Source organism: Pongo abelii, chromosome 12 (assembly GCF_028885655.2).
Source record: "Pongo abelii isolate AG06213 chromosome 12, NHGRI_mPonAbe1-v2.0_pri, whole genome shotgun sequence".
In the NCBI taxonomy this organism is placed as follows: domain Eukaryota; kingdom Metazoa; phylum Chordata; class Mammalia; order Primates; family Hominidae; genus Pongo; species Pongo abelii.
Window position 1 is genome coordinate 35669409 of NC_071997.2, and position 18169 is coordinate 35687577.

General features: G+C 44.5%; 1 long non-coding RNA gene across 1 annotated transcript; it reads right to left on the minus strand.

Annotated features, from left to right (window-relative positions):
- Positions 1 to 649: 649 nt before the first annotated feature.
- Positions 650 to 18124, minus strand: LOC103889682 (uncharacterized). The gene is made up of 4 exons (XR_654053.3): positions 17893 to 18124; positions 8626 to 8861; positions 4643 to 4826; positions 650 to 1417 (listed from the first exon to the last, which is right to left on the minus strand). It is a non-coding gene; the product is annotated as an uncharacterized LOC103889682 (long non-coding RNA).
- Between the last annotated feature and the right edge of the window lie 45 nt (positions 18125 to 18169).

Consider the following 18169-nt stretch of genomic DNA (forward strand, 5'->3'; position numbering starts at 1 on the left):
TCAGTACTTGAGGCTGTTCAGGCCCAACACTGGACTCATTATCTGCTCAGAGCTGCTGCTCCTCCTGGGCTCTCTCTGAATGGTGTTTCCACCCTCCCCGCCATCCAAGGTCAAACCCCAGTTTCCTCCGGCCTTTCTCTATCTCACTGTACTCCCTCTATCTACCCAGTCCTTGGGCCCCAGCACACCCACACGAATTCCTTGTCTGTCATCCATGGAGTTCTGCCCAGTCTGCTTCGTGAGCACCACTGGAGCTATCCTTCTCACCCCTCCTGCTCCAGAGGAGTGTCTCATTATCTTTCACCTAAGTCACTGCTGTGGCCTCCTTGCTCACCTGCCTGTCACCCCTTTTTCCCACCTTAGACCACCCTACCTCCTTCCTCCAGGACCACCTGAAGACACAAATCTCATCCTGTCATTTCTCTGTTTAGAAGTCCATAGACTACCCCAACAAGAGTTGGGCTCCTTTAGAAAGACACGCGGGGACTTTCACAGCTAGTTGCCTTCCCCTCGCCCACCACCCCCACGTCCACCTCCGTGTCTCCCTGCTGGCGTGGCTTCTCCATTGTTGGTGCACAGCAGGTGGGCGGAGCCCTCCTATGGGGCTGGAAACTTACACAAAATGAATGCAAAACTCCTTATGAAAAAATCACACATGAAATTGAATGTGTATTTACAACAAAAACTTGTAACAAGTTATACATTTTTTAAAGCCTTGGGATACCCAGAAAATAAGAGAACATTTTCATTAATTAACTCTGTGGTACCTCTATGCTACATCCTCTGATAACCTTATTATGTGGCATTGATTTTTATTGCCTTTTCTACAGAGAACAGAAGAGAATGCCATCTTTCCTCTAGCATGGTTGATTGAAAATCCCTTTCATTATTGATGGTTAAGTGAAGTTTCCTTTTTACAACTCACTATTAGTCATGCATGCCGGGAAGCAATCCCTATGTTGGTGGAGATGCGTCAAACGTGCGACCTCACGCGCAGATGAATTCACCATCTATATAGCATGCCACATGCTTGGGCTCCACAGACACAAGCATTCCAGTCAATCTGATTTCACGCAATTCCCATTAAAAACGAAAAGATCTGTATGGTGTGTTTTTAATGGTATCAGCTGCATTTGTTCCAGGTGGTCAATTCGATTTTGTGCAATTCTCATCAGAAAGGAAAAAGACTGCATGATGTGTTTGTAGCAGTATCGACTGTGTTTGTTTCAGGTGGTCAGTGACACCATCTGGTGCTGGGAGGAAGTCCAGCCCAGCAGCAGAGGTGGTGTTCCCAAAGAGAGACAACAGTTGACTGGCAAGCAACTAGCAGGGGTCTCCTGGCCCTGGAAAAGCTGCCTTGCCTGAGAATGCAGCATGGCCCCAGGCAAGCTCCCTGCTGGAGCCTCTGCTTTCTTACCTGTAAAAAGCAGATGAGGACACTTAGCCGCCAGTGTTCTGTGACGTTCAGTGACAGGGCATATGCACAGCATCTGTCCCAGGGCAGCCCCTTGCTCCTGACAGTCCTCTCTTCAGCCTTCCCCACAGCTGGGGGAATCACAGTGACAAAGGGTCCAGGTGGGCTGTCCTCAACACAGCATTGGCTACGCTCATTCTAGGTCTACCCCCCAACCCACCTGCCCGGCCTTGCTTATCCAGGCTATGTCCCGAGGTACGGCAAAGACAGGACTCTGACAGAGTGTTCCAGCCTTCCCCATTCTCAGCAATATCCCTGCAAGAGAGAAGCCCCTCAATCTAATTTCCAGGGAACCTTCAGCCTTCCACGGAAGTGTTGATAGGCCTCCCAGGGCTTCTGCCTTATGAAATGAAGACAGTAATTCACAAGTTTGACCCAAGTCTTGTGCCACAAATGGGCAAGTCTTGTGCCACAAATGGGCAAATCTTGTGCCACAAATGGGCAAATCAGAAAGCTAAAAAAAAAAAAGAAATCCCTCAACCACCTACCTTGCTAGATTCCAAAAGCCATATATTTGGTGTTAAAAATAATCTTGAGAGATTAGTCCCACTCATTTGGTTTTCAGGTGAATAAACTAATCTATACCTACAACCGAAATTAAACCCCAGTAAGTGTTATTTGTATAGGACCCTGTGCTTCTTTGGGGACAATTATTATTTGCTACAAAGATCAATTAGTTTCAAATCTCCCATATAATAACTATGCATGTAATAGGAACCTTCTAGAGAAATGTCTGAGCCCAGCAGGTGGCTTGAGCATACCAGGCCCTCAGGCAGGTCAGCAGGGGACTTATTTTGGCTTTGTGGGTGTGGCTGCCACTTGCCACAAGACCTTGAGAACTCGTCAAGTTCCCTAGCAGGGCAGTCACCCTGTCTACCTGTTTCTGACACACCCAAGAACAGGAGCCTAGAATATGGACAAAAGTAATTCACTATTGGAAAAGACACTGGGAAAAAGAGAAATGCCTGTGGTGAAGACCCAGCATAAGATTCCACTGAGTGATGAGGGGCTCAGGCCAGATGTCCCCAGCACCAGGTGGCAATCTGGTTTGGCCTCAGTGGCAGATACAGTCACATGAGGCAGAAGTGGCAGCATCCTTGCCAGGGTCCCTATCTGGTGTCTTTGCAAGAAAAATGGGCAAAGGAGACTTCAGAAACATCTTGGTGGAGTCTCTTCCTATCTAATCCAGCCCCAGAGCTGGGAAAAGGCCCCACAAGCAGGCTGCACAAAGGTTGGGAGAATGTGGCCTGTTAAGCTTTGGAGTAAACCCAGTTCCTGGATTGGTCAGGGTCTGGAGGGTTTGGGCCCCTTTCCTATAAGTGGAGTGAAGGGAGGGTGATGGGTGGTGGCTGGTGTGTGTCGAGTCTTCCAGGACAGAATCCTCCAAACCTGCCTGCTATGGCTTGCCCTCGCAGGTGTAAGCCACCACTTCCCACTGGCCTGCCCTCCAGCCTCGGCCTTCCTCTCTGTGCATAAGCCCCTGTTTCCTCTCCCAGGCAGAGAAGGCTTAGTTCTTACTGATTTCTGCCTTTTCATCCTCCTGCCTTGTTTAAACAAGGATGGTTCTCCATCCCATCAATCCAGAGAAAGTCCTGCACTAATTATTGGAGCAGTGAAATAGGGCAGTAAGGACCTCAGGGGGTATAAAATATTGGCCCTATTCTTTAGGAGCTTTATTGGGGTCAAAGATTTTAAATAACAACGCCGGGGGTAAGGCTGAGTCACATGTGTGGTGAAATAGCTTTGCCACACTAGCCCCCAGAGCCATTCCACAAGGACAATCCACGATTTGCAGGAGGGCAGCTCCATCTGGTTGAAAGCATTGAACCAGGAGGCAGAAGACGCAGACACTAATGAGGCTGCTCGGCTGGTCATGTGGGCAGGGGTGAGTCACCCTGCCCAGTCATCTCACCTGCAGCCTGCAGGAGTCTCCGCTGTGGGGAATACTGGTCTGGGTGGTCAAGAGGCCTGAGAGCTGTTCCTTGCTCACTACCAACAGTAGCATGCTGTATGCTTCCTTAGCCTGCATCTCCATAAAATCATAGTGTGATGGTTTGTAAGGCTTTCCAGCTCTGGAACTCTAGGACCTTTGAATGAGGTAATGGATAGGAAAGCTCTAAACCATTGCATGCTTGCAGGGCTTTATTGTGTTATTACTACTTCTGGCAATAAAGATTCCATAAAGGAATTAGAATTTGAATTTGGCCTTGAAGGAAGGAAGAGTAGAGCTTGGATGATGGTACAGTGTGCAAAGAGCATGATGCATAAGCTGGGAAAAGCGAGGGGGAAAAGGAGAGGGGGCAAGCAGAGACTCTGGCTAGGGACAGACTGGTGGAACTTAGATGGCCATGATGGGAGACTCAGGGTCATTCATCCATGCATCCTCTGGGGACAGGGGCTCAGGTAGGCGGCAACATCCTGGAAATACCTTGGGGGCCTGAGCTAAGGCCGCACAGGCCCCATCTCCTGTGACTATGCCCTTCCCACAAGCCCGTGAGCACCACAGCCTGCCCTCACTGTGAAAGGAACCAGAAAGGAGGCTGAAATCCAGCACCACCCCCCGTTCCGAAAGGAAGTCTGTCAAGGGATTGCGATTTTTTGGTTGGCTGTACTGGAGAGTCTTATCCTCCTGTTGAGCTCTGATCTAAGTATGCCTAAGGCTCCTTCTTTCTGGGGCTTTGGAAACCCCTTCTTTGAACAGGGAGCTGGCCATGGCACAAATGGTGACTTTCATGAAAGTCAATTTTTAAGTCTTTGGCACACAACACTGAACACTTCATAGGCCTCATTGGCACTAAGGAAGTCACAGACTGCAGAGCTAACATTGCATTTGAAGTTGTCTCTGCAAGCGGAAGCTGTCTTTGGCGTGGGAGCTAGCCACGTTTAATTATCATTCACAGACACTCCTCAACACCGTTCCTGGATGCCTCAGCTATTATTCTGGTGGCTTCTAAAATAAAGTCTGGTGATTATTTTGTGTGAGTGTGTGGATGGCCTGCAAGGCACCTGTCTTGTTTTTGCGGCATTGGTTTATCTAAAGAAAATTGCAGAGCTCAACAGGAAGGGAAAGTCTCTTCTCTCCTGGAGCCAAGAGGATCCTTGGTGGAGAGAAACAATAGGGACTGTGTTTGGGTGAGTCTGGTGCATCTTTGGGCCAGCACCACTCACCTTGTATCATCCCTGCACAGGGCCCAGTCTTTAGGGTGTCATCCCTGGAAAGGAAACACCATCACTGTCACTCTTCTCAAGATTTTTCAGGCCTCATGTGCTCATCCTCCTGGGGCTGAGCTGTGCAAGCTGCAGATGGCCTTGTCCGGAATTGCTCGGGGAACACACACACAGTTTCTGCCTGCTGGGGAAGAGAGAGGCAGGATCCGAATGGACTCAGCCTCTTTAGGCCACCTCTCCCTGATATCTGCCCACAGTTGAAGCTGGCCTTGCACAAAGGGGCCACCAGTCTCAGCTGGTGACACAGTAGACTAAGTGGGTGAGAGTCAGCACACACAGGAGTAAAAATAGGAAGAAGTGCATTTCTAACCAGGGCGACTTGCTATACCCGGATGCAAATGATCATATACTGATGCTGCTGGGGTTATCAAAGCAGAGAGAGAGGCAGACTTCAGACACCAGCACCAAGCTCCCTCCTCCCCAAGGACAGTAGTTTAAAAAACATTTCTCATGATGTCATCCTCATTTAAAACCAGCGTAGAGACACAGCGAAAATGGTTTCAACAAAAAACACAACATGATGGTGGAAAACAAGAGTTCTGAGTCTCAGTAACACAGCTCCTGCTCCCTCCAAATTGGGGACTAACAAGAAAATGCAAGAGGAGGAAAAGAGCCCCAAGAGCAGCACAGAACTCCGTCTGTCACTTGGCATCATGCAGCTGGGTAAGAGAATCTGAGACCTTGTCATTAGAGACATGCCGAATTCTTAAGCTGGGTAAAACCTAAATCCTGTAAGAATGGTCTCAGAAGGGGTCATGGTGTGTGCAAGCCTCATTATGAAATAGCCAAACCCTGCCAGTTTTATGAGCATTTATTTGCTAACTTGGGGGAAGTAAGAAAAGCAGATCTCTGTGAGTGTTTCATAGGATCCCAGTGCCAGGAAAAGCCTTCAACATGCCATGTCATCTGTCCCTCTGCCAGGGCCTTCAGCCACTGCCAGAGCAAGGGACCAACTGCCACTCAGAGGCCAAACCCTTCCCTGCCTCCCTCTGCCTGCCTCCCACTCTGTGCACTGCTCCCACACTGGAAATTTCTACCCTCTGAAAAATCCGATTAAGTTGTATCCAGCCAGCCATTGCCAAAGTGAAAGCATATCGCCTGGGAGGAAGTGAATGAATGAATCCATTGGAAGCCACCAATGCACAGGCACAAGTCAGTTTGTTGGAAAGGCTGGGCTTGGAATGGGGAGTACAGGGCTGCCCTGGGGCCCTGGACTGGGAATGGGAAGCTGCTGACTAGAGGAGGAAGGGAAAGGCCTGGCACTGACACCAACAGTGCCAGAGTGGGTGCACAGGATGCTAGTGACAGCTGGGACTGGGCGCTGCTAATAAGGAAGAGAAGAATGTGCTGAAAACAGACTCACTTACTTTACAATTTTGCCTAGAGCCAGGCCTGCATTTAACTTTCCCAGAAGTGAACCTGTCAGCAAACCAGGGAAGGGCAGTTTGTAATTTGCTGGGGTTTGCAAAAGCCCAGGTGGCTGCGGCTAGACCTTTTGCCCTGCACATCACCTTCCCTCTCAGATGCTTGGGTGGGACCCTCAATTGGAGCAGCCGAGAGCCCCAGGTTTCTGACTCAAAGTTAGGAAGGACCATTTCAGCCAGAATTCCACCGTCTCGGCTGTCTGAGCAATTCAGCACATTCCTGAAGATCTAAAGGCCTCTGTAGTTACCACCTTTTAGGACTTGCTTAGACCTCAGTGGGCCTTTTGCTGTTTAGAATTCTACTGATTTATTTCTTTATGTTTTTTTTAAATTTTTTTTTTTTTTTTTTAGAGGAAGGGAAGAAGCCATCTGTCAGTAGCTCATGCTACAAGAAGGGGAGGCTGGGCTCCTTCTTGCTCTCTTAGAACTCCCTCACATGCATTCTCAGCACCCAACCAGAGCCCTGATTTCTTTCTCTTTTTACATAAAGACTTGCCCCCAGGACAGTTTCAAGAAGCTAAAGCAAAACAAATCAAAACCAAAACAAAGCAAAACCAAAAGAAAGCAAAACTCTCCTAAATGTGCAGTGGCCTACCTGAACTCTGGGCCTGACTGTCCCACTTTTGAGCTGTGTGGCACCCTTTAGGCTGGCTAGCCTCTCTGGTTTCATTTCCCTCTTATATAAAATAACCGAGTTCACCAGATGCACTCTAAAGTTTCTCCAGGCGTTGACATTTTTTGATCTCAAGGTCTGGGGAATGCCATCATTTCCGATCACTGACCACTTCCAAATAACAGTGAGGTCTGTCCCCACAGGAACTGAAAAGAACTTCCAGAATTGCGTTGTTCTTTCCGTTCAAAGCACCCAAAGTCTGGAGAGCAACCCGACATGTCTCCTTTAACAGTATACAATTTACATAATCTTTACGAATCTTCTCATCACTGCAATATGAAATCTATAAATATAGTAGCTACTAAGCCACAGTTAGGGAGGAAAGCAGCTGCAGTCCCTCCATGAACACAAAGGAAGGAGAAAAAACTAAAAAAAGGAGGTTTAGAAATCCCTCCAGAAGGTTGCTTGCAAAAGGGAAAAAGTACACAAGAAAGTTTTCCTCTAACTTACCTCGAAAACAGACTGGGATGAATGGATGCTTCCCCCACAAGGAAGAGAGGTAGACAGTTTTGGTACAACTTTATCCCTTCATCATGGGAACGGGTGGTATAAGCAGTGCCAACAAACAGGATACCAAGGAGGATGCTCTATGCATTTATTTCTCCCATTCCTGATCTACTAATAGGTTCTGAGTGTGCTTTAGGATACACCGTGCTTATAGCTTAGTTATGTATAAAGTATAAAGACAGACTGCCTGGACTCAATGTGATAAATGTCAGAATATGAGAGGAAAAAAATTGTGTACAAAACAGCAAACCTAAGTTGTGGGGAGTCTTGTCTAATGAGACCAGCAAATGTTTCAGCCAAGACATTGATCAGACCAAGCCTTGATAACAAATGCTGGATCTTAACGGGTCTTCCCTCCAGGAAGAACTAACTCAATCAGAGGAAATAAAAATGGATCACACTTGTTTCTTCTCTCAGTTTTACAGTGTTAACTAGCAGCTCCAGGGATGAGCCTAAAAGAATTCCACACATAGCTGTAACAAAGTAGACAGCACCATGTAACAATTGGGTCTCCATTTCTTATCACTATGGACATGGACATCTTAGACCACAGTGCTATAGGCATTTGCTCCCTAAATTCACTCCTGATGCTCAGAACAGTTTTTGTTGAGGCGACTGCAAACATGGCGGGAACAGCACTGCGGACCGGTCCGTGATTAATGGTGTGAGGCACAGTCCAATTCCTTCATTAACATTTTGAGTTCCAAGGCAGAGGTTTGAAAGTGTTTATAGTCAAAGAAATCCTTCTTCAAACAAAGTCTAATGCAGAAACCCAGTACATCAAACAGAAGAGTGAAGGCGCCCTGTTTGAGGGGATCATGATGAAAAAGATGGGGATGGGATGGAGGGGTGGGGAGCTCTACTTAAAATGGGTTGCTTCCCTAGGGGCACCTCGGCAGCCCCTGAGATTCTAAGGAACAGTTTAAGAACCTCTGATAGGAGGGGTTTATCACATTCTGTGCACGATGCTTTGGAATGTTAACTAAAAATATCACAAATTTATAAATTGTGAGAGGAGAGGAGATTTTATTTCTTGTAAAGGGTTACAGCCTGCAAGGTGGCCATCCTGCAGACTCAGAAGTGTGCCTCTGGCCAAGACCGGAGTCAGGCACTTCGAAGGAGGAGGGGCTGGGACAGAAGCTTCATGCTGGACAGGGTGGCTAAACATACATATTCAACAGGTTACAGGAAGAACTACGAATATTCATGAAGGTAGTCCCGACACATGCATATTGAACAAACATGCATGTAACATACAACCCAGGTTCATTTTGAGGTGGAGATTTAACATTTAAATGTATTAAAATTAGGCTCCATACCTCAAAAGGTCTTTTCAGGACATGAAGGCAGATGAATGTACTTTCTGCAAACCAGCCAGAACCAGTCCATGGCCGGTGGTCTCTTATCAGGAGAAAGTTACTGGAGTCAGTCTCTCATCCAATCAAAGCTATAGTTATGGCTGGTGGAACAGGGGTCACTTACTCAGCGTCCGTGAGCTGGGTGAGTTGTAATTGTTTTAATCTTGCTTATCTTGAGGGCAGTGCTTGTTTAGCTGCTGGAGAAAAGGAAAAACCTTGTGGCAGTTAGAACCTAGTTTATTCTTTAAGTGTTGTGTGTGTGGTGTGTATGACTTAACCCTTGGCTTGACATGGCCTTAGGTCTTGTTTATAATTTGGTGTCTTATGGCCACAAAGAGTTCATTCTGTCGGTCTTATGATCTCTATTCTAACATTAATGCTGGTCGGTTTTTGTGTCTAAAGAGAAAAAAGGTGGGGGTATAACAAGGTATATTTGACCTCCTGTCCCTTCATGGCTGGGAACTCAGTTTTAAGGTTTTCCTGGGATCCCTTTGGCCACAAGGGGATCCATTTTGTTGGTGGAGGAGCTTAGCATCTTATTTTTAGTTTACAGGAGGGAGCAAAAAATCCTGATACTGGCTTTGACTTGCTTTTGTTGGAAAGCTGAGAACCAACCAGGCTATTTTTTGTTACTTAATAAAGCCACTGGAACATACATACACATACACATACAAAAGCAACATTTTAAAGACATGTCACAGATGGACTTCAGTTGGAGTCCCCGTAAAACTCATTTGAATTTGTATTAAGCCCAACTTGGAGGAAGGGTAGGGATGCAATTATAATGCAGTGATAGGCCAACACTGGCTCACACCAGTGGATGAGAACATCTTGTTAAATTTCCAGGAATTTTCCAAGGTGATTTTTAAACACAGCCATTATTAAAAATTAAACTCTGTATCCAGCAATTGCACTCTTTGGTATTTACCCAAATGAGTTGAAAACTGATGTCCACATAACAACTTATAATACGCACAGATGTTTATAGTAGCTTCATTTATAAATGCCAAAATCTGGAAGTAACCACAATGTAGGTGAATGGATACATAAATTGTGGTACATCCAGGCAGTGAAATAGTATTCAGCATTAAGGAAAAATGAGCTACCAAGCCATAAAAAGACATGGAGGAATATTAAGTGTATATTACTAAGTGAAAGAAAAAGCCAGCCGGGTGTGTTGACTCCCAAAGTGCCTGTAATCCCAGCACTTTGGGAGACTGGGGCAGGCGGATCACGAGGTCAAGAGATCAAGACCATCCTGGCCAACATGGTGAAACCCCGTCTCCACTGAAAATACAAAAATTAGCCGGGCATGGTGGCGCATGCCTGTAGTCCCAGCTACAGCTACTCAGGAGGCTGAGGCAGGAGAATCACTTGAACCAGAAGGCAGAGGTCGCAGTGAGCGGAGTTCCTGCCATTGCACTCCAGCCTGGCTACAGAGTGAGACTCCATTAAAAAGAGAAAGAAAGAAAGAGAGAGAGAGAGAGAAGGAAGGAAGGAAGGAAAGGAGGAAAGGAGGAAAGGAGGAAAGAAGGAAGGAAAGAAGGAAAGAAGGAAACAAGGAAAGAAAGAAAGGGAAAGAAAGAAAGAGAGACAGAGAAAGAAAGAAAGAAAGAAAGAGCCAATCTAAAAAGACTACAAACTATATGATGGTAACTATATGACCTTCTGAAAGAAGAAAAATTATAGAGATAATTAAAAGATCAGTGGTTCCCAGGATTTGGGGGAGGAAGGAATGAAAAGGCAGAGCACAGACTTTTAGGGTGGTGAAACTATCCTCTATGGTACTATAATGGTGGATACATATCATTATATATTTATCAAAACCCATAAAATGTACAAGACCAAGAGTGAACACTAATATAAACTATGGACTTTGGATGATAATCATGAGTCCGTGTAGGTTTATCAGTTGTAACAAATGTATTGCATGGTGTGGGATATTGATAGTGGGGTAGAAGGAGCTGTGGGAGAAGATGCAGGGGATATATGGGAACTCTGCACTTTCTGCTCAGTTTCGCTGTGAACCTAAAACTGTTCTAAAAAATAAAGTCTATTAAAAAATAAACTGGATAAGATTTAATTAAATAAATTATATTAAAAGAAGAGGTAATTGATATTCAAAATGAATGACCTCCTGTTTTATGATATATTACTATTATCTATACTCTTATTTCTATCTATTGTATCTGTATAAAGGAGTTATTATACAGTGGTGTACATCCATGTAACTCTTCCCAACTCCGTGTTAAGTGACCTCAATTTGGTAGCTTGAAATCAACTTGGCCATAGCTGGTAGTGTTTGCAGTATAGAAGTAGGCAACCACTACATAACAGCACTCATCCCCCCAAGACAGTTGATTATTTTTAAAATTATTATTAACATTTTTCAGAATCAAGGTCTTGCTCTATTGCCCAGGCTGAAGTGCAGTGATGTGATCATAGCTCATTATAACCTCGAACTCTTGGGCTCAAGCAATCCTCCTGCCCCAGCCCCTGAAGTATCTAAGATTACAGGTACACATTACAACATCCATTTTGTTGTTGTTGTTGTTTTGTACAGACACGGTCCCACTATGTTGCCCACACTGGTCTTGGCCTCCCAAAGCGTTAGAGGTATGAGCTGACAAGCCCAGCCCAGAGCTGGTTATTGAACATCTGTGGCACACCACTAATATTGGGTACAGTTGTTGGACTCATGTTTAGGATAGGTAACATATATATACCTGAGAATGTCAATCAAAATAGGGCTTTTGGAAACATTATGGAAGCATAGATCTTCACATATGATTAATTTAAGGTTTACTCTGAAGTCATCCAGAGACCTCTTTAGAATGGTTCCAAGAATTCCCTTTCGAAAGCCAGGAACTCCAACCAATCTAAAGAATTAAATCACTCAAATTTGAAGAAGACAAATATGCCTCAGGAGCAGCTTTCTTGCTATCGAAATCACTCAGATCATGTTCTGAGTGATAGATCCTAATTGCTGAACTGTTTACTGTAATTAAGTCTATCAGCATGGTTTTCTTCTGATGAAAATAAAGTTTGGTATATTATGTCTTTTGCAAAAGGTGTCTCTTATCTCCTTTAACTTGTAAATCTATGAGTCAGTAAGACTTCTCTTCAAACCCTGATTTTTCTTCCCTCCTCATGGATATAAAGAACTTAAAAAAATCAAATTAATATTGCCCACAAGAAAGAAGTTGGTTGCAAGCACCATTATTTTATGCAAACACTATTGTATCCTGCTATATCTCATCAGGAATATTTGTGTGTCTGAGGAACGTGTAGAACTTTTACCAGCCTTTGTTTCCATCGATGAAGTATGCAAGTTTGAAATAGATTCCAATCTGTCAATGCTTCTTTTGAGTCTATATTGTGGCGCTACTGTACAAACCAAACATGGAGGAACAGTTTTGATATAGAGGCAATCTCACTTGTAATTGGTGTTAGCACAACTGTTTGCTTTTAGCCCAACGACTCTCAGCACTGCCTGCCTGTTAGCATCAGTGGATAGGGGAAGGAGAGCTTTAAAAAACAATACTGAAACTCAGGTCCCAACACCAGGGATTCTGACTTAATTGGTCTTAAGAGGGTTGAGGGGATCAATAAGTTGTGAAAGCATTCCAGGTGATTCTAATATATAGCTACGACGAAGACCTATTATTTGAACCTACATAAAAATCATTTGACGCAGTTGATGTGAATTTGTTATTTGTTGACCTGAGACATAGGGGAACAAGTCAAGTCAAATAAAAAACAGATGAATCATCTTTGATTATGGCATGATTTCAGTGTCTTTTGGTTAGTTTAAAAAAATGGTGCTTCAGCATCAATAATATCACATAAAATCACCCTCTCTGTTGGGCAACTTCTAATGTTAAAAGGTAAGTCCTATAAAGTCAGTTCAGTTATATCCCACTGAGGGTCCACTCTGCAGCCAGTGAGCGAGCGGTGGAAGGCACTGGCACCACCATATTCCAGGCTGCTTTGTGGTTAGGCTTCATTCTGCTTCCTCTCCTGGCACTGCCTTGCATCTGACCCATTTTCTAAGCCAGATCTCTCAGTCTCCTGCCAATTCTGTGAGCCTCATATCCTTGTGAAAAAATTCTTCCCGTCACCCCCCTCCCTTCTTTTTGCTTAAAATAGTCAGAAGCACTTTTTGTTCCTTGCAAGAGAAAGATTCCTAGCTGATACTTTGTCATAGCCCTAAAGGAAACAGAAACCAGTGACCAGTTTTCACAAAGAAACATTTCTGAACCTAAGAACATAAAAATTCAAGAAGAAAATAGTTGGGAGACTTGCCCTGCAAAAAAATAAAAGTTGCAAAATATACAGAAAAAGGAAATAGAACAGAACAGAGCATCTGAAAGCAGGCTCAGGCATATGGAGGCTCGGGCTATAACAGAGACGGCGTGATACACTGCAGAAAGGACAGGTTACTCAGCAAGCGGTGCTTGGAAAATTAATGCTCAGTGCGAGAGAAAATACATTACTTTCTGAGGTATGAAAAATCTAAATGCAAAATCAAAACTTTAAAACAGCTGGAAGAAAACATAGGCCGGGTGCAGTCGCTCACACCTGTAATCCCAGCACTTTGGGAGGCCGAGGTGGGCGGATCACTTAAGGTCAGGAGTTTGAGACCAGCCTGGCCAACATAGTAAAGCACTGTCTCTACTAAAAATATAAAAATTAGCCAGTGTGGTGGTGAGCAGCTGTAGTCCTAGCTACTCGGGAGGCTGAGGCAGAATTGCTTGAAACTGGCAGGCAGAGGTTGCAGTGAGCCAAGATCGTGCCACTGACCTCCAGCCTGGCTACAGAGCAAGACTCTGTTTCAAAAAAAAAAAAAAAAAAAAATCTCTTTATGCCATATAAATGTACCCAAAACTGAAAGGGAAAGACTGATGTATTTGACTACAACTAGGTGAACTTCATTTATTTATTCATTTTTATTTTTAGAGACTGAGTCTTGCTCTGTCGCCCAGGCTGGAGTGCAGTGATGTGACGGCAGCTCACTGCAGCCTCAAACCCTTGGGCTCAAGGGATTCTCCTGCCTCAGCCTCCTAAGTAGCTATGACTACAGGAGTGCCCCACCATGCCATGCTAATGTTGTATTTTTTATTATTTATTTATTTATTTATTTATTTTTTGTAGAGACAGGGTCTCTCTTTGTTGCCCAGGCTGGTCTCAAATTCCTGGGTTTAAGTAATCCTCCTGCCTTGGCTTCCCAAAGTGCTGGGATTACAGGCATGAGCCACTGCACCTGGCCCCAGAATTTTTTATATGAAAAGCCACCATAAACAAAGTGAATAGGCAAGTCACCAGTTAAAAAAAGATTTGCAATTTAGATAACCAGAAAAGGATTAGAACCTAGTATGTGTAAAAAATTCATACAAATCAGTAAGCTGTAAACAGGCCAATAGAAAAAATGAGCAAGGGATATAAATGGATAAAACACAGAAAAGAAAAACTGAATAGCCTATATATATGAAAACATGACTATTCACTAGTAATAAGAAAAATGAGTTATTTTAGTTTATACTCAAAAATATTGACGAAGATGTAGAGAAAAGAGAACTCACAAACTGCTGGCAGAAGCGTGAACTGGCTCAAGACTTTGAAAGACAATTTGGCAATAGTTGGTTAAGGGGAAGATGAGTATGTATCGTCTACCCAAGCAGTGTTGCTTTCATGGTTCATGCTAGAGAAACTCACACCTGGCCATGATGGCACATGTATAAAAGTGCTCATTGTAGCATTGCTTATATCAGAAGAAAAGGCAAAAATCAAAATGTCTATTAACAGTAAATGGGTAAATTATAGTATATTTATACAGTAGAATACTATACTTATTACACAGGATTAAAAGTTAATTAACTGAAGCAGCATACTTCATCATGAATGAATGTCAAAAACAATGTCAAGTGGGAGAAAAGCAAGTTGCAAAATTATATCAGTTAAACCAATTATTTAAAATTGGTATATTATGTCTTTTGCAAAAGGAGTCTCTTATCTCCTTTAACTCGTAAATCTATGAATCAGTAAGACTTCTCTTCAAAATGTGACTTTTTTCCCCTCCTCATGGATATAAAGAACTTTAAAAAAATCAAATTAATATTGCCCACAAGAGAGAAGCTTATTGCAAGCACCATTATTTTATGCAAACACTATTATATCCTGCTATATTTCATCAAGAATATTTGTGTGTCTGAGGAATGTGTCAATATTATCTATAGGAAAAGTATAAAAACATAATCAAGAAGAATATTCACTAACCTCTGCGTAGTTAGTTCTTAGTGAGGGAAGGAAGGGAATGACATCAGGAAGCCAAAGGCAATTCGATTGCATCTGTAGTTTCCATTCCTTAAAAAATATCTGAACCTAATTTACTAAATCTGGGTAATGGTATGATGAGAGTATATTATTTTCTGTACTCATTTGTCCTATTTTAAATATTTTTATTAAGTGTCCCAACCTGACTTTTTCTCCTTTCAACTAAGATACTGAAAGGCTTTTTGCCCCAGAACTACTTTTGAAAGGCTTTTTTCAAAAAAAGATACCAAAAGGCTTTTTGACCCAGAGATACTTTTGAAAGGCTTCTTTAGGCCAGGTGCAGTGGCTCATGCCTGTAATCCCAACACTTTGGGAGGCTGAGGCGGGCAGATCACTTGAGGTCAGGGGCTCGAGACCAGCCTGGCCAACATGGTGAAACTCCATCTCTACTAAAAACACGAAAAGTAGCCAGGCATGGTGGTGGGCGCCTATAATCCCAGCTAACTGGGGAGCCTGAGGCAGGAGAATTGCTTGAACCAGGGAGGCGAAGGTTGCAGTGAGCAGAGATTGCACCATTGCACTCTAGCCTGGGCAGCAGAGTGAGACTCTATCTTAGAAAAAAAAAAAGAGAAGTAGAAATTCTGAGATGGAAAAGCTTTTTGCCCCAGAGCTTATGCTTTCACACGTCACTATTGTAGCTCCCAGCCCTGTGGGGTTTCACTCTAGGTGTTATCACTTGCTTTGATTATAAGACTCTAGACCACAGCCCTGGGTGAACCCTGGCTCATCTGGCATGAAGACAGAAGACCATTACACAATTGCCAGCCTCTTCTTTTTACTCATCCTCGTAGTCAAGAAATACGTGTATGTGTCCACTGCAGCCTGTGTTTGCTCTGCCTCCTCTCTTCCCACCACACTCCCAGCTTGATGTTTGCCAGCTCATGCTTGTGCCAGTTGTTGGCACTTACTCTTTGGGGAGTGTACAGCTGACCTTACTGCCTCTGGCTCCTCCTTCCTGTGCTCTTGCTCTTCTATCCACCAACTTTATTAATACTCTGTTTTATGACCCAGGTTACCGAGGAGACCTCAAATCAGGGTGGAGAAGGTACGTCTGCATTCCATGCTCTCCCTCCCCAACCTCTCCTCTGCAGGTCCATAGTCACCTATTCATGATGCTCCTCAGACATGGCCATCCAGGCATTGCCCACCTCTCGTTGTTGTGAAATACACTCAATTGCTATCTATTGATACCTATTTTTATATTTTACTACAGTGGCAATAAAAAATTATTTGGGGGAGGATAGGTAGAAGAAATAGCTTTATTAAAAGAAAAATAAAGAGCACAGATTTTGCTGCATACATTTCCAAATTCTTCATTACAGTTTTTTTTTTCTTCACGAAGATTGGATTGTACTGCATATGGCACTTTGAAACCTGCCTTTTCCCTTTATAATTTATCCTGGGCATATTTTTTTTCAGATCAATGATGTTTTTCTTTTTCTTTTCTTTTTGTTTTGTTTTGTTTTGAGATAGGGTCTTACTCTGTCACCCAGGCTGAGTGCAGTGGCCTCATCTCGGCTCACTGCAACCTCAACCTCCTGGGCTCAAGGAGTCCTCCTGCCTTAGCCTCCCAAGTAGCTAGGACCACAGATGCGTACCACCACACTCAGCTAATTTTTTTTTTTTTTTTTTTGTAGAGACAGGATTTTGCCACATTGCCCAGGCTGGTCTCAAACACCTGGGCTCAAGCAGTCACCCTGCCTTGGCCTCCCAAAGTGCTGGGATTCCAGGAGGCCAATGACCTCAAGCTCCTCTATTCCCAGCAGCACTTCTCAGCTCCTGGCAGGAACATATATTCATGTATAAGCATGAAAAGGGGGGTCCCCAACTCTGCCAAGGGTGGGAGTAGGGAGCCATGGTAGACTCCCTCATGAACACACCCAGAGATGATCAGAAGGCTACATATTTGTGCCTTTGGCCTTCAAGATACCTTTTAGAAGACAATTATTATATTTTCTTGAGTGTGAGTGGAGATAGGGTGGGAGGAGAAGCTTCCAGGACCCTGCCCCACGGCAGACCGGCCTTTGCCCTGTGGATCCCAGGACCCTGCCCCACAGCAGGCTGCCCTCTGCCCTGTGCATCCCAAGCACTTTCTCTGCACTGCCTGGTGTTGCAGAAGCCCGCCTCGCCATGGACACCGTGGAAATGAACAGGCTTGCTGAGTGACTGGCATTTGCAAAGCTTTCACAAAAACACTAAACACCATGATTTCCTCAAGATGTTCTGGAGCCCTCTTCGACTGGGACCTCTCTGTTGTGGGGTGCTCAATCTCCCCAGGCTCAGGCTGCCCCAGGGGCTGGGCCACGCAGCCCCTATTGTCACCCTCACTACCCAGGCCTCTAGCCTGTACCCTTCCCCTCCCTACACTGCCCACAGCCAGCTCTCATCAAGCAACTGCTTCTCCAAGTGCTTGTGACTAAACCCCAAAGAGGCCTGGAAAGAGGATGTTGGAAACAAGCAGGGGGTGCACTTTGGGGGAGGCGAGGCCTGGGAAGCCGGCACACTTCTATGTGAGTGGAGGCTGTTGGCTGATTGGCCACTTGACCTTTGACCTGAGCCCCAGGGAAAGTGCACCCTCCTCTCTTTCATTTTGTTTATGGCTTCATACAAGCTTCCCATTTATGTGAACATTCTGACAGAAGAGGGCTCTCATTTGGCTAGGTCTTGAAAGCAGAGAATTCTGTTCCTTCTACGGGACCAGCAGCCTCTCTTGCAGGCCTTTGGCTCTGCCTGGGAGGCAGGTGGGCTGCCAAGGCTTCCTAGCTGGGCTTTTCTGCTTTAGATAAGCTGAGATATTTGTGTATGAAACCTTCTGAGATGTGACTCTGTGAAATGCATGCTGTGCCACACCCCTTTTATCATTTTTCATTGAGAGCAGAGTTTTGCTAAACTTACCATGTGATGGATATTTCTCCGTTTTGATATTGCACAGAATGAAGAACATAGCAGACAGATGAAGTAGGCCTGGTGGTGCTCTGAGCAGAACAAATCCTAAAGCCAGGTTAGACTAGCTGTGCGCTGTTTCCCTCGTGTCTAGATTTCTGAAGGATGAGTCTTTTGATTTGTTTCTAACCTGCTTAAAAGAGATGGGGAGGCGGAGGAAGCAAGGAGCCGAGGTGCAGCGGGATGCCTCCCAGGATGAATAATGGCAACAAGAAACAAAGTTCTTAAA